General features: G+C 48.5%; 1 long non-coding RNA gene across 1 annotated transcript; it reads right to left on the bottom strand.

The window, feature by feature from the left end:
• Positions 1-395: 395 nt before the first annotated feature.
• LOC144180357 (uncharacterized) lies at positions 396-15,013 on the bottom strand. The gene is made up of 4 exons (XR_013324382.1): positions 14,768-15,013; positions 11,039-11,121; positions 7,553-7,634; positions 396-562 (listed from the first exon to the last, which is right to left on the bottom strand). It is a non-coding gene; the product is annotated as an uncharacterized LOC144180357 (long non-coding RNA).
• Between the last annotated feature and the right edge of the window lie 1,292 nt (positions 15,014-16,305).

Raw genomic sequence — 16,305 nt, 5'->3', positions numbered from 1 at the left:
GTGGCTCTAATATGCCGTCGAGATTAATTTTCTTTTTGTCTATGTGCCGTGGGATGGGGGCCACCTGTAGATGCTTGTGGACGGCTTGCTTGATGGGGGTTGTATCTCCCCGGGTTGAACCTGGTTGGTATCCGAGTTCTGAGAGTATGGATCGTCCCGAGTGAGTGCTGTTTACCCGTAGTAGTTGAATGTGACGGTGAGTGGTTATAATTTCTTCGGTGGTATGAAGAGTCCCTGTGTCGAGAAGCTTAGTTATGCTGGCTACCGCAAAGCCAGTGCCGACATATAGAGTAAACAGTCTCATACTTAATCGCCTACTGGCGAATTGAACCAAGAGTAAAACTGCGGGACAGAGGAAAATACGTACAGCGACAAGTCTTGGTGTCCCATATCAATGTGTACCTTCCTGCAGGCGTGAACAAACTTTCACACCGCGTGTACGTCAATAAAAGATCTTTCGTGGGAAGCACACACACACAGAAAGGAAACTTTATTAGCTGCCCGGTTGCGCGACAAAAACAAAAACGAAGGTCCAAGCGGGGGGCTTCTTTCCGGGCAGCAACTGGAACCAAGGAGAAACTCAACTTAGTCGCGCGGCGGCATAATGGTGAATAGCGTGAAAGTTTAAATTATTGGCTACTTATACGTGCAACCCTCTCAGGGTTAAGCAAGTCACGCACGTTGATCGAGCCTGCGCCAAAACGGCTCCCGCTTTGTGTCATGGTAAAACTGCTTAAAAAAGATGCACGCGACCGCACGCTGGCCGCGTTGTTCTGAAACACCACCCGGGTCTGCGCTTTCAGAGCGCAGCACTTTGGCCGACGCTCCTGCAGTTTGGCAGCGGCGATCGCGATGGCCACGGGGACGGGCACGGCGACGGCGTTGTAACCGAGCGAGCGACGACAGAAAAAAATGCGGATGAAAGTGTGGCGAAAGGGTTCGGGGGAGGGCAGTAGGCTGTGCCCGCACGAGACGCTGGTCTGTGCGACCCTTGACGAAAGGGTGAGAGGGAGGCGTGCGCGTAACGATAATGGGGCTCTTCGATTTACAGTCTCGGACTCACCGCGGATAGTCCGCGGGTAGTCCGAGGATTCCCCGAAGTCATAGGGATACATGGGAAAATCGAATGCCGGACTGCTTCTCGGGGAGTCCGCGGTGAGTCCGAGACTGTAAATCGAAGAGCCCCAATGTGTGTTCGTTTCCTCAGACGCAGTTCGCGGTCCCTTCCTGGGACGCACTTCACGCCACCTACGCAGAGGCCCACCAGAGCTGCTGTCGAGAGAACCTAGTAGTGAGTGCGGCCTCGGCGATTATGTGCGTTGGCTTCCTAAGACTCAGTTTAGCTGCGCACAAATTTCGCATTAGGGAGTATCGTAATCGCCAGCCACACTGTTTAGGTCTACCCATCTTATTTGATACGCTTCCAGCTTTTACCTCTCACATGTCGAATCACCTCCTCCAAACCTCATCGCATCGCATCGCGGGGGGAAAGAAACTGTGCGGGAATGGAAAGTGCAGAAAGCGGAAGCTCTTACAAATGGTGCCATTACAACATTGGGGGACACTCTTCGGCCAGTTATTAACCGCTTTCAATACTACACCTAGGAACTACCTCTGAATAGTCATTCGACATTTGTTTTCTGGTTTTATTTTCAAGAAAAAACTTTCCTTGTACATTGACTTCCTCTTCAAAGAACACGTTCCACAATTTGTTTCTTTCATGGAATAGACCCAAAATATTTTATTAGAGCAGACAACGCAGCTGGGAAAGCATAAATAAATTCTGAATGCATTGAAGACAAAATTCTTCGAAAACGTCACGTGAGATGACTACGCGTAACTCGTGACAAAATAATCAGAAATGACTGCTTGCCAACAAATACTAATAAAAATTAGTCTTCTTGGCAAGGTATAAAACAAAACCGACGATATGGGTGGTACCGACCTGGCAACAGTGGCTTATTTTTTGTAACAGCAGTAATGCATTCGAACGGATGCATTAAAGCTAGTATATCAATTGCGTAAGATATTGTAACTATTGTAATCATAGTAATATCTCGTGTACACCACTCAGCACAACCAGACCCAACACTACACATATCACTGGCAATAATGCACGGACACGGACATTTCTATTTTGTATAATTCCACGAATTGAAGCACGTGCTACATTTATAGCCGGTTGGGAATAAGGCACTGCTTTAAACGTTTAACAGTAACGTTCAAACGTTAGCCACCGCATTCCACCAATAATGCAGTAAAAACGAAATTGCACAGCTTTTAGTTTCCTGACTTACTGAGCACAACCACAATAAACATTCGTCTGTCACGGTTTCTTGCAAATGTAACAAGCGCGACCCCAAAACTCTGTGCAACAGCGTGGAAGGAGTGAATCGACGCGTGGAAAGAGCTTAAAATGTACTTTCCTCTCAGCACTTCGAAGGCGCGATATGAAAGAAATTTTCGCTCTCGCCCGGCCAGCACCTGTCGTGATGTGAAGAAATGGAAGGAACTCCCTACTAAACAGAAGTCGTCGTATAAATGCATCAGCCGCTCTGCTTTGCACCCAGCGCATTAGAGTCGGCTTCACTGCTGTACACAGTTGCACCGCTGGAAAGACATTTTTAGGGCCAATATAAGCCGCCCGATTATAAACGGCTGATTGCCCTAGGGCCTTTTGTTTAAATACCTCCATGGGCGCTATTCCAGAAGGCCCAAGTTCCCCCCACTCCCCAGCTGCTTGGGTGCAGAAAGTAGTGATGGTGCAGCATCCGATACACCTCGAGCGAAACCGGCGTAATCGCGCGAAGCACGTTCGGTATATTCAGCACACCCTATTGGGACCGCTTACGTTGAGAAAGTACGGCTTTTCCTATCATCCGCATGCAGCGCCACCTGAAATCGGGGTGCAGTGTTCACTTCGTAGAATGATAACCCCACTGCTACTTTCAAATCCCCAGCCTGGCTGTTGGCCCCAACCGGCGCGGGACGGTCCGTTTTTTCTCGGTGCTCTGTTCTTCCACTGAATTATTGTATTTACTCTATTTTAAGCACCCCCTTTTTTCCGCGATCGCGATGCCCAAAGAGGAGCCCGGGGTGCTTAAAAACCTAGATCGTACTTTTAAAGGATTTGAACTCCACCTCGAAACAGCGTCATGTTACGGGGGTGTCGCCACAGCTCGTGTACCCTGAGTTTCGCGCAATCTCGTGCCTTCTGGAATAGCATCCTATGTGGCCCTATAAAACGCCATACACCGAACCCCATTAAAGTCGGCTTGACTGCTAAGCACAAAAACAATGTTGTGAAGACACTTTTTAATCACGATAGTCTTTCTTGGGCTACTCAAACGCAGAAAGTTCGGTGTGTCTGTATGTCTCCGTGTCTGACTCGATTCATCCACCCGCCAAAGTGAAACAAAGGCTGCGCAATAGTCTTATATCCCCAAAACCAAATCTAAACGCCTAAGTCCGGTGTCAATTTCCATACTTGTCAACATTGCTGAATAAGAACAAGACATTACGCAAATATAAGGGAGAACATCAATACGTAAGGGATGTTTGCAGTGTTTATTAAAAATTCATGGATGCTTTGTTTTGGCGATAGCAAATGAAATACTACATCAACGGCAGAAACGTTGCCAGCGCTACCTCCTGGCGGCATTTAAGAAATCAAACGGCAACAGCAACGAAAGGTTCCACGAGATATGTTCCACGTTCCGCTTGGAACGCTCGTGGAGTTGGGCAGTGTGGTTGTATAAACGTCGCAGTAGGGTGCCTCGATTCACGCGCGTCTCCACCGTACGGCAGCGCTGGCATCGAGGCACCCGGCCTGGAGCAGTGGAACGCGGTAAATTTAAATTGACTTGAGCAAACCTCTAGCGTTTTATCTTGGGGGGAACGAGACGGGACAGGAACAGCATGAGAAGTGAGCGGGAAAGAGAAGGGAGGCATTTACTTGGCGGGGGTGTTAGTCGACTATCGTCTTGCGTCGGCATTTTCAACGAAACAGCAGGTACGCGGTCAATTTATCTCAGGGGCGATATAAAAAGTTACACATTAAAGCATGAAGGCCCTAGCTCTATTAAATGCGACGCATCTCTTTAACTCGCCTTGTCCCGCGTCGTTGTCGCGGCGTAGTCCGCATCCTCGGCGCGGCAGCTGTGCGCTCCGCCGCTCTCACCGCAGCGCCATCTGGGCGTCAGCGCGGTCAGCTCGCTCCCGTCGCCGTGCCAGCTGTGCGTTAGCGCGCAGCTTGCGCTCGCGCTTGCGCTTGATTAACACATGCGCATGCGCTGCTATGCGCTGCTGTGCGCTGCTCTCTCTCATTCCGCTGCATATAAACGCGGTAAGTGCGCCGCGCCGCTCAGTCGTTCCGCCACCGGCGCTCCGATGACATCGTCCGATGATTTGAATAACGCAACGGCAACCCCCGATGCGTCGCATCTACCTCATGGTTCCCCTCGCGGGAAGATGGTGTAAATTTTTGTTAAATACTGTCACGCATCGATGTAGCAGCGCTATCCACCAAGCCCCTGACAGACGCATATTGCTCAAAAGATTCCCAGCGCTTTAACCATACTCAGCTGGTAGAAATTAATTCGAGCCCTCCACTACAGCGTTCCTCAATGCCCAAGTGTGAAAGCCTAAAATTTGGAATTTGGTAAGATGTTTTTTTACGAAAAATATGAACGCCCCAGGCCTTTCATTATTAGCATTTTTATATGCGGCGAAACAGTGACACCATGCGTTACAGACGAACACACGGGATTCCTTGTTGGGTCCTCACAGAAATTCTTGAGCATTCAACATGAAAGCGCATGAGCCTTGGCTTTTCTCATCGTTCCTCATATTAGCCTGGGGACGCATGCTGAAAGCTAGGTTGCTGGCGCGCTGGTATCCCCTAGCGTTAGCCGCTTAGTGCCCACTCAGAATAACGCGAAAACGCATTTTCCGTTAGTGTGCCTGCGATCCGCCGAACTCGTCAGTTCAGATTACTGTCCCGTCGAAAAAGAAATGGCCGTGGATACGCTTGATTCGCCGCGAACTACGCCTAAAGATGACAGCGTTTGTGCTGCTGCCCAGTAATACCCCATTATTTCGATTGTTGATTTCGCATTTATCGAACTACGTAAGAACAGCGGTCTGCCACCGTCACTGAAAATAAAGGCATGCAACGAATGCGTACTCCCGGTAATAACTTATGGGTACAAACCCGGGGACTCACTAAGTATCTTGAAATCTATGTCCAGTTTTCCTGGCTTGATTAGCGTTCTTGAGGCCGGATAAAGCAAGAAGCCGATAGCCAGCCAATCTGCCCTGTATGCATCTTAGTCTCATTTTCTTGCGTGTAGTAGACGGAATTGTTGTGGGAATTCCCCGCAGCAAGCCCGGTTGCTGCGTGGAAGGGTAGAAGACCAAAGCCGTAACGCATCTGACGGCGCACAAGATCATGCGTCCCATGGCAACTGCCCAAACCAAACTTCTGATTGCTAAACCCCGTTCTTCTGTTTGAACAACGTGGATGATATTTGGAAAAGCATACTCTCCTGGTGAAGGAAAAGAGAAGCCCGGAGCCTGGAAACATTCAGAAAGCTTCCCATATAAATATACGCCAAAACTAGTCGCTCTTTATAATACGGAATTAAGCGGACCTACATTTAAGCACAGAAACCAATCCAGTTGGGCAAACTAAACAAACATTTAGTGTCTAAGTACAGTGCCGGGCGGGTCCAGGTTTTTTCGGAGAGGGGGTAAGCATCTATCAGTGTCGTTGATGATGATAATGTGAGGAGGAGGAGGAGGAGGAGGAGGAGGAGGAGGAGGAGGAGGAGTGGCTTATTATTCATCGAAATTTCGGAAAAGCAAAAACTCAAGATATTGAAAAAAAAATCAACTTTTTCCACGACGTGAGGGGTCATCTTCCTCGGGGTATAAATTCAAAAATTAAGGGAGGGGTCAGGACGTCCGGACCCCACCTCTGGATTCGCCAATGGTACAGTGTTATGCACTAGCTGCCCAGGACCAGCGCAAATCCTCCACGTGCGCAGGAAATTTTTTTCCGCGTACCAGTGCTAACGAAATCGACTCGGTATTATTGCGTACATCACGCAAACAGGTTCGGACTTTAAATACAAAGACGTCCACGCCGGAGCACATACAGTACACAAAGCGGCACACCTGGCGCGAAGTCGCATCATGCGTTTGAAGTCAAGTGAAAGTCGACCGTTGCGTAGCACAGCTCCATCAGCCAAGCCGCCTCAGTCCCAGCAAGAGGTCCATTGCAGGTTGAATCACGGTGGCAACTCCCCATTAGATGCTCGAGCAAGAAGAGCAAAGCGGCGCTGCCGCCCGTATACGACGCGTGCATCAGCGTCGAAGCGAACGTTATCCCGCCCTGGGGAACCGCTGGTGCGCGCAGCCCCCACCTTCCGTGTAGATTGAGTGACTTTACGTCCCTGTGCCACCCGCATCAGACGGGCTGGCGGGGACCGCTAATGGACAATGGCCAAGAAGGGCCCGCTCCCGTGACGCCACGCCATGGGGGAGAAATTAAGACGACCGCGCCCGCAAGGATTCCCCGGTCGCTACCGCGCGACTCGATAAAGAGTGAAGGTGTATACCTACTCCGCGGCGCAGCGTACGTTGCAGAGTGGCGCTGGGTCCAGTAGCAACTGTGTTCTAAACAACACACACGAACGCAAAAGCGCTTAACAAAAAAAAATAACAAAACTTCAACAAACACGAAACTGAAAAGACACCGCGTGCCGTGCGACAGGACGACGTTTTAATTTCGCGGGGTTCCCAAAACGGCGGCATACCAGAAGCCTACAGAGTTTCAATTACGTTGTTTACAAACAATGGGTATTACGGTAAGCGCGCTGTTTACTCTTCTGCGTGTCCCTGTGGGACACTCAGGTAGGCTCCTCTTATCATTCGTAAAGTATCAAGTAAATGGGTAACAATGCGCTTACACTTCGAAGGGTATACAAGCGTTAATTGGGACAAAGGGGGGGGGGGGGGTGCAGAAACACTAAGTTCGCTTAACCCTTACCCCGCGCTTATGATTTCATGTAACAACACAGTCAAAATGCTCTAACGACGCTGTTATTACCGATGTAGCGAGCTTATTTCCACTATACTATCTATTGCGCGTTCAAAAACTCATTTTGTGGCGCCAGGGCGCCGTGCGAAAATTTATCAAATCACGACGTAAAGTGCGTAAAGCAGCACTTTGCTCGTAATTGTAATTAAATGGCGGTAACACGCACTTGATTAGCAAGTAAAACGGTTTGCTGATTATTCGAACTTTATAACCTCGATATCATGCATGTGGAACAATTTAGAATGTAAAGGTATAAGATGCGGCGATTAAACATTGTCCGTCCGTGTAACATTGTCCGTCACAGAGCCGTCGCATATAAACCTTATTCTATGAAACCTCCGCCAAAAAAACTACACCAGGCTTTCACCCACACCAGCGCGCGCTTCACGGCAAGTATGATGTAATTGCAAACGCGCAGGCGACGATGTTCTCATAAACCATCGGCCTCACCTTTCAAAAACAAAACGAGTTAGAAGGAAGAGGGAATGGGCTGCGGGGGTGGGGTACGGGGCTCGCCGTCTTCTTCGCGTCCCTGCGTGAGAGAAAAAGTGGCCCCATAGTTTAGGCCTCAAAACGTAGCTCGTGCTTTAATTTTTTTTTTCAGTCACCCCATTTCGTAGGGATAATTTTCCGTACAATACGGGTCAGCTTCCCTAGGACTGCAGTCCCGCTCAAGGTCCGAGCGCCAGACCAGGGAGTCGCTTGTGCCTATTTTAACGGTAGGTGCCCGTCGCCGCCAAGACACATGAATGCACATGGTGGCTTCCACAGCCATGGTGGACGCTCAACTCGTAACCGCCTGTGGCGGGACATGCCGCCAGACTCTTTCACCACCCAGCAACGACAGGGTAACGGCAGCTTTCCAAACGGGAATACCCTTTCAAGGGTTAGGCGAAAAACGAAAATGACAGTTGTGTTCGGGATTTCGGCGCACGTTAAAGATCCCCAGGTGGTCAAAATTAATCCGTAGTCCCCCACTACGGCGCGCCTCATCACCTGTACAGCGTTGGCGCGTTAAACATCATAATCGATCTTTAAAAGGTCTGCACATGACCATGGACGCTTGCACCCATTAAACAAACCGGTGGGTGCTCGGCGGTACACGGATTCAAACCCGGTACCCTCCGCATACGAGGCGAATGCTCCCCTGAGCCATCGCTGCGGCTCACAACACGCGTGCATGTTGAAGTGCACGTGCATGTACTGTTTATAAGTGATAAATTTCTTAATATGTGTTGGCAAAGTGGTCGGCCATGCCCGGCACGTGTATTACCCCATAGTACCTCGTGACTACGAAGGTTCACCGCTTGAAACGCGGCAACGTAACTTCTGCGACGATACGCCTGCAGCTCCAAACGACCGGCCCACTAACGGCACAAAGCGTTTCTAAAACGTGTGTTATAGTGGATAAATCTGACGAAATTTAAACCATTCTCCAAGCCTCGTGTTGTCAGAGGACCCCACTGCAGTGCGGTAAAATAGAATACCTGGCCTTTTCTGAAAAATGATTTTGATCCAATTCACGCTAATGCGTATGATTTAACGGCGAATCACAATGTTGTTCGGTCTCTCTTTTTGCCTGCTCAGAGCAGTTCTGAGCAGCTTAAAGCAGCCCGTATGTTATTTGCCCATACAACGTCTACGGCTGGAGCAGCTCTGGGCTGCTTGGAGCTGCTCAGAACTGCTCTGAGCAGGCAAAAATAAAGAGGCGTATTGTGACGTCTTAAATGACTGACTGATGGCTTGAGTCAGTAGTTAGCTGTGAGCGTGAACCCGAACGTTTCAATGCAGCACATGGGACGATTGATAACGCTCCACAGGCACGACACGAGCAACGCAATGTTTGTTTTCCTCTGGCCTAACGACACAAAATGGCCAGCGATCTTTCTCCGTGTTATTGCACAACGAGCGCGTAGTTCTGCTCTTCCAGCAAGTATTCTACATACTGAAGAGCTTTTAGTGACTAGCATGGCACCGCTACAACTACGCCTGCGTTGAATGAGGCGCGCCTGTCCCGCAGTGCGTCTCAAGGTACGCCTGTACGCGGCCTGCCCGTACCACAGATGGCAAAAGCACGGCCACGTCAGTCGGCGTCTTTTTCGTATACACGGTTGGAAACGATGCACATGCGCAAGTGAAGGCAGCGATGTTAATGCGGCATTGCAGGCTACTGCACTGCGTAAATACACCGGATACTATTTTAATTATCAAAGAAAAAGCGTAACACATAGCTTATCCGGCGTCCTCTTTATCCCGTATGTCGGCTCCTTAACTATACCTACCATTCTAACACAAAAGCACGCTTTACAGGCGAGACTCCCCTAATTCAGTATGTCGGCTCCTTAACTATACATACCATTCTAACAGAAAAGCACGCTTTGCAGGCAAGAACTCCAAGTGATGTGTCTACAACAGACGGACTCGGAAGGGAACAGCGACAGAGTGCCCTTAACAGTTCAGCTGTGAAGTTGTTTTAGAGCTGCGTGCAAGCCGTGGTTTCATGGGACGGGCTTTTTAAATATTGAACGTGGGTTAGGCCAAAACAAGCCAAGGATGCATTTTTTTTTTCGTTTTGTTGCCTCTCTCGAACTCAGGCGATCTAAGGGAAGGAGCTGAAACAGAAAACCAGAATTCGTTCATTCTTTGCTTGGAGAAACCTCTTCGGCCACAGGTTCCACTCGGTCTGCACGCACTGCTACTTCCAATGCACTGCGGTGCACTGACATCACGGGTGGCGACGTACCCTGAAATTCATAAACGGAGTGACAACTTGGCGTCCTAACCTCCTGTCATGACGCCACTGCCATTAAACATTCGCATCAGCCCGCGACTAGGCCTTTAACCTTGTAATGCCCAGACAATTAAAAAATAAAATACAGCCATTGAAAGTAGGTGTAGATCCGCCGGGCACGCTTACGATGAAGGAATCCATCTTTTAAACTGTATTTGGGATTTCACGCGGCCAGTTATCGAGCTATAGTTTTTTCTTTTTTTTTTTTTTTTTGAAAAACGCTTGGGAGGTTTCAGAAATGATACAGTGAGCATTTCTTGGTGGTTGAAAGGCCCAGGTGCGAAAAAAAATCAGAAAGATGCCGTATCTTGTATGATACGTACGTTTGCATCACAGGGTTAAAGAACAGTTAAGCAGTGATTTTTACAGCGTTCTCACTGAGGCTTTTACATGTTGCCTAATTCAGCTACGTGACGACACGGGTAAAAGACTAACGCACTGGCAACCATACGTAGGTAACATAATTTGCATAGGCTGGCGTCGTTAGCTAAGCTTTATTGTTTGCTTTCGCTACAACGTTGGCCTTTCCGCAAAGCGTGCCGATCACTGACGGCGTCATTTCCCTCTTGAACGTAACCCCTTCCGGTTATGATGTGACCGCAGGCACCCGATTTTTGCCTCTAAGTTTGAATTACAAGCACAAACTAGTGCGAGGCAGCAGTTCTCACTCCACACACGTATAGTGTTGCACGAGTTTTTTGCTGGCGACAAAGAGGTTCGAGAAGAGATGCGAAAGCCGTTTCGCTGGGATAGTAAAACATCCTGTCAGTGAAACATTGTTGAGTACTTAACGTATTTTATGTTAGGCTGCACATGAACAAAGTTACTGAAATAAAAAGTAATAAAAGCGTAGCATCAACGAAGTAAGATGAGTCAATTTCGAAGCCAATAAAGTACGGCTACTTATCTATTCTGACCTCGGTTTGAAGATTGCATCGTTTAAATAAAACAAACCGGCCTTTTAAGATAAAAAGTGATGCTATTTGGCATTCGTTGGAGCAGGTGTCTTAGGAGGCACAAACAAAAATGTCGCGGTGAAGCAGTTTCGGGCTACATAACATGCGTCGCTATCTTCAAACAAACCTCAAACAAATGCATGCACTCTGCATTTTATCCTCCGCTTGAGTTACCGAGAGATGCCTCACCTGGACCACTGACTCGTGCATCTTCGCCAGCCTTCGGTGGAGACTTTCGGCTTGAGCAGCCAAAGCGGGAATTACCGTAAGCGCTGCGGAGTACGCACCAAAGAGGAGGAAATCATCAATTTAGGCAGCTGCGCGAAGTGCGCGCTCAATGCATGAAAAACAAGCGAGAAAAATGCCGCTTATCTGTTTGCTTCGCTGCCAATGTCTTCGAAAGGCGATATTCTGTCGTCCGTGCCATGTAACTTCTCTCTCCCACCATAGTGGATGTCATTTAAGTTTGCTTAATTTTATTCATTTTTTCAGCGTTCCCGCACTGCTCATGCGCCATCTCTTGGAACAATTAGTATCGATGGTTCTTAAAAAAACTCGTGACATCTTTTGTTTTTGTTTTTTCTCTTACTTCGCCTGTCTTCGGTGCCGTTTTTAACAGGTGTTTTTTTTTTTCATTTGCTATCGTAACGACGAATCCAACTTGTATTGTTAAGTAAAAGGACGCTGGTACTTCCGGTTGTGCACCGATAGTTTGCCTCCAATGTGCCTGAGGTATCCTTTGAGCTGAGTAATGTGGACATGTAGGAACCATGACAGCAGCTTTAGTATTTTAGAACTCTATTGTCTACTTATACTTGGTGTCCAAAAGTTATCTCAAATGCTTTTTTTTTTTTGGCAGGTAGTAGAGATGCGTGTGGGCTCAAAATAATGTAACGTCATTGGGTAGGTGCTTTCTGCGGCATCGCCGACAGCTTGCAACTTAGCGGAAGTAACAAGAGGGGGGGGGGGGGATCAAAGCGTTAAGGCCTTGCAAAATCACGTGATCAGGATTACGCAAGACGCAACCCGTTGCGCCAAGAAACAGTTGCCCAAAACGTGGGCGCGTGCAGTACCAAAAGTACTGACAGCTGAACACCGGCATAAATTAAATGTACAAGCACTGTGGAAAAAAAGTTATTCAAGCACAATTCCCGCTTTCCCCACCACAATAAAAGAAAAGCAGGCGAGTAAAATGTTCACGTATCAATGAATTTTTGTTTCTTGCTTTGTTTTATATGAGCGTGTGAATTAAACTACGTTTATGGCACGTCAGTTCTGCCTCGCCGAAATCTATTTACCAGGCACAATAAGGAGGATGAGAAGGTGGGAGGGGGGATAGCTCAAGTATCTATGGGCAAGAGAGTTATGGGTTTCGCTCAAAGGTAGTGGACGCGGGTTAATTGCGCAAGCATGTTCACGCCATTGCTTCAGTATGGGTTCCGCAGCACATTTTTTTTAAGTCAATGACATTTACGTTTCGCCGCACCTACACATCGTGTAATGCAACACCTATACCAGTTTTCTTTAAACTCGCCTCCCAGATCTTTTCGAAACACTCCGTAAGCATGGAAGGTGAAAAACAGCTTTCTCGATGCAGTTGCTGTATGATAGCTCTCCTGGGCGGCCAGTAATTTCCGTGTGATTGGGGGTGATACATTCCACCTTCGAGCAGCGCCTTCGAACGCACAGCAGATGTCTGGCCACCTGACAGAATAAAAATGAAGTGTGCAACAAGCAGCACATTCCGGAAGCTTTGCCTCGTCACTTGATGCCTTTTCGACCACTGATACATTTAAGAGTTTTTTTGCAGTCAGCCCACATGATTTCATGAGACAATTTCAGGCGTCAGTCAAACGCAACACAAAACTTCGATACTTCGAACAGCGCTAGTAGCGGAGATTACAAAATTAAGATCTGGTGTCTTTTTCAACCACGTTGCCGGTGACGCTCTCGGCAAAAATTGCTAATCGCGGGGCGCACCAATGGCGATAGCTAAGCGGCTCGCGTTGCACACACACATCGCACTCCGCTGTATTAAACTTCATGCGCAAAGGTCGCTCTTTTGGTGCGCTGTTGACAAATTGAAGCGCATTTCCCAATTCCAATAATTGGTTGTGTAATGGCTTAGCGCTTCGGTAAAGACCATTGAATGCCAATCAGAATCTGTTTGAAGTTCGTCGCAGAGCACCCACGGCATCCGCCAGAAGTTGGAATGGCAATAACAGCGAGCCACTAGCAATGGCGGCGCCTTCAGGCGCATGCGCATATATCGTGAAAAAGGTCCGTTGGGCCTTTTATACCTCCTTAGCTGCTTGTTCCAACAGATAATCATAGTGCGCAACTTGCGAGTAAGGGGGTGAGTTCCATTACCCGCTTTCCGAGTCACGATTCATGACGTAATAGGGACAACGGCCTACAGCAGGTGATCCGTACACTGGATAGTCCAACTTGAACTATCACTTCGGCACTGGCATTTCATTTAAAATCGAATGGGTTACTTCACTAGGTTGGCGAAAGCGCGCACTTAGCATAAGCCATCCACAAATGTCATAGTCGGACGGCACGTCACCTCTCCCATAGGAATTGTCAGTCTGTCACCGACGCCAACACCTGCCACGCACAAATTACGCCGACTAATACAACCGTGGCCCGGTTGGGAATCGAATGCAAAGACCCGCGGTAACACGCAAATGACTTCACCACTACTCTACGTGGAACCGAACATTTGACGTACTTTATGTATGACAAAAATGGCACCAAAAAAAGAGCCAAACACAAAGAACAGCGCGTGCCCGCCGTGGTTTTACAGCGCGCGCATCGGAAATTATGATAAATTCTTTTATTAGAAAGGGGAGGACCGAAGGTCGCTGGTGCGGGAAGAGGGGGAATAGGGAAGGAGGGAGACGCCCACTAAATCACGCTCTCCAGGCCGCTGGCAACGCCGAACTAGCCTATAAGGTCACCAGGTGTTGATTGATTGATTGATTGTGGGGTTTAACGAGCCGACGCAACGCAGGCGATGAGGCGCGCCGTAGTGGAGGGCTCCGGATTAATTTTGACCACCTGGGGATCTTTATCGTGCGCCGAAATCTCGTACACACGGGCGTTTTTGCTTTTCGCCTCCATCAGAAAAGCGGCCGCCGCGGCCGGGAATCGAACCCGCGACCTCGTGCTCAGCAGCGCAACGCCTTAGCCACTGAGCCAGCGCGGCGGGTCACCAGGTGTAAAAGTTGTTCAAGGATGTCCCTATGCAATGCTTCTATATCTGAATTTTGAAAACCACTATGGTTCAGTCTATGAAGATCAAAAGCGGAGCATCGGAAATAAAGCAGAAAAGGCGTGCTACTCTACTTTCAACGTGATGGTGTGCTGGTGGTTGTCCACTGCATCGCGGGAGATTCACTAGATGGTGCAAGCTGGCCTAAGGCGCGTAATTTGAAACCGAGGTATGTGGCGCGCGTCTACATGACCAGGCGAGAGAGTAACGCTCTCGCATTTACACATCATAAAAATCGTCATGCTTTTCTTGGCTAGGTTGGCGGAAGCGCGCACCTGGCTGGTGTCGCCGCTGAAACACTCCGCGGGCGCTTTCCACCGCCGCAACCAACCGCAGCCACGGCGTAGGAAAGTCGATTCTCCCTTAAAAAAATCTAGCGAAAAAAAAAAAACGCCCTCGCGTACTCACTTAAATATATTTATGGATCGTCTGAAACTTTTCTAGTTTATGTCACATCCCGCTGAGAATTGCAGCTCTGGCACCGCCGCATGAAATGAGCCAACCGTCAGCTGTGATACTTTCGGAATGGGGCGGCTACGCGAGTCGTTATGCCTCTGAGCTCGCATATCGGTGCTGTATAAATGTCCCGCGTATTCACAGGTTTGTTACCAGCTGCTCGCAAAAACAGAAAAATCACTCACCTATGTGGCGCCGCCTGCTTGCGTCCAACGGCTGCCCTTGATGCTGGCGAAGGTATAACTTCAGCAGGAAATCCTGCTGCAAAAGGAAAGTCCTCGTTCAGTGCGCGTTTACAGTTGTCGCCACACTATTGCCAGTGTCGTGCACTGACAAACAGCGTTATCATCATATGCTATTCCTGCGGCCATCTGATTTTAATATCGCCAGACAGCAACATACAGGGTTGACTGTGTTCTATCAAATAAAATTCTGCCCCTAGCAATGCTCAAATGACGCCGGCCGGAACAAATTTCAAGGGGGCAGCCCCGGTCGCAGTTTAAGATTATTTGAATATTTAAATATAACAGATAATCACATCATCACAAACAGATAATATAAATCACAGAAATAAAACTACCAGAAAACGAGAGTGCCGCTTATCTACTTGCTTCACTTCAAATGCCGTCGAAAGACGATCTTCTACAGCCCATCCCACGGAACTCCCCCTGTGGAACTCCCCCTGCCCACATTACCACCGGAACTGCTTTTGTCCGGCATTTCCTCACTCCCTTGCCCGCGCAGCTTCCTGGCCGGCTTTTTTCGGTGGAATTCGAGGACATTCACACAGCGCACGACGCCCTGTGCAAACACATCAGCGAGGTCCAGGTGACCTCCAAGACAAGCTACGTGGACGTGGACAAGACAAGCCCGCCGGTAGCTTGAACTTCATCAAGACTTGGACTTGCGTCTCTGCCACAATAGTATTCTCTCTCTACATCTCCCTGCGGATCGCAAGTGGCCCGTGTTTCTGAGCCTTGGTTTAGACGTAAAAGTGACACAGTCGTAACAGCCTAAGATGCTGGCAAACTATGCGCTCTACGTGTTTATGCTGAACGATCGGTAAATATATATAAAATGTGGGGCATTTTACACGTCAGACAATGACTCAAGGGGTGTATTCCGTGCTAAGAAGGATCAGTGCATAAATACATTGAGCGAAAGCGCCTTAGGAAAAACAAACAAGTCGTATTGGAAGTACTGCGCGTTTTTGTGCGTGTCCGCTGCTTGGATACTACAGTTTGTTCATCTGCACTGATTTAACCCCAAGAATCGATAGCTGTTATTTTATACCTCCCTAAGACGCACACGCACAGGCTCGCGCACGAAGCACTCCTGTCAAATGGCACGGGAAGCAAATAAATAAACGCAAATAAACTCAAATTTCACCAATACAACTCAAAATGCACTCAAATTTCCCGCCAAAATGGCAGCGCGGGCAAGAAGAACAATAACCACAGGAAGTGAAGGCTGAATTTCCTTTCTAGCAGGAAACAGGAGCATTACCTCCCAGCCACGGTGAAGAACCGTAACGTGTGGCTCATCGCAGCGTCTGAATTACGTAGTTGCGGTTGACGATGGTTGTATTCTATGTCGTGGAATACAACCACTTATGCAGTGAGCCCTGCTTAGGTGACATCACGAGAGACGGCATCCAAGCTGCGACAACGGACGACCAATTGACAACCATTCAAGCAATGATTATCGGTTCTTTAAAAGATGT

This window comes from Haemaphysalis longicornis, unplaced genomic scaffold, assembly GCF_048455015.1.
Source record: "Haemaphysalis longicornis isolate Haplotype H1 unplaced genomic scaffold, Haemaphysalis longicornis Haplotype H1 scaffold_4, whole genome shotgun sequence".
Taxonomy (NCBI): domain Eukaryota; kingdom Metazoa; phylum Arthropoda; class Arachnida; order Ixodida; family Ixodidae; genus Haemaphysalis; species Haemaphysalis longicornis.
Note: the sequence above shows the minus strand (reverse complement) of the source record. Positions and strands in the feature narration are given on the sequence as shown.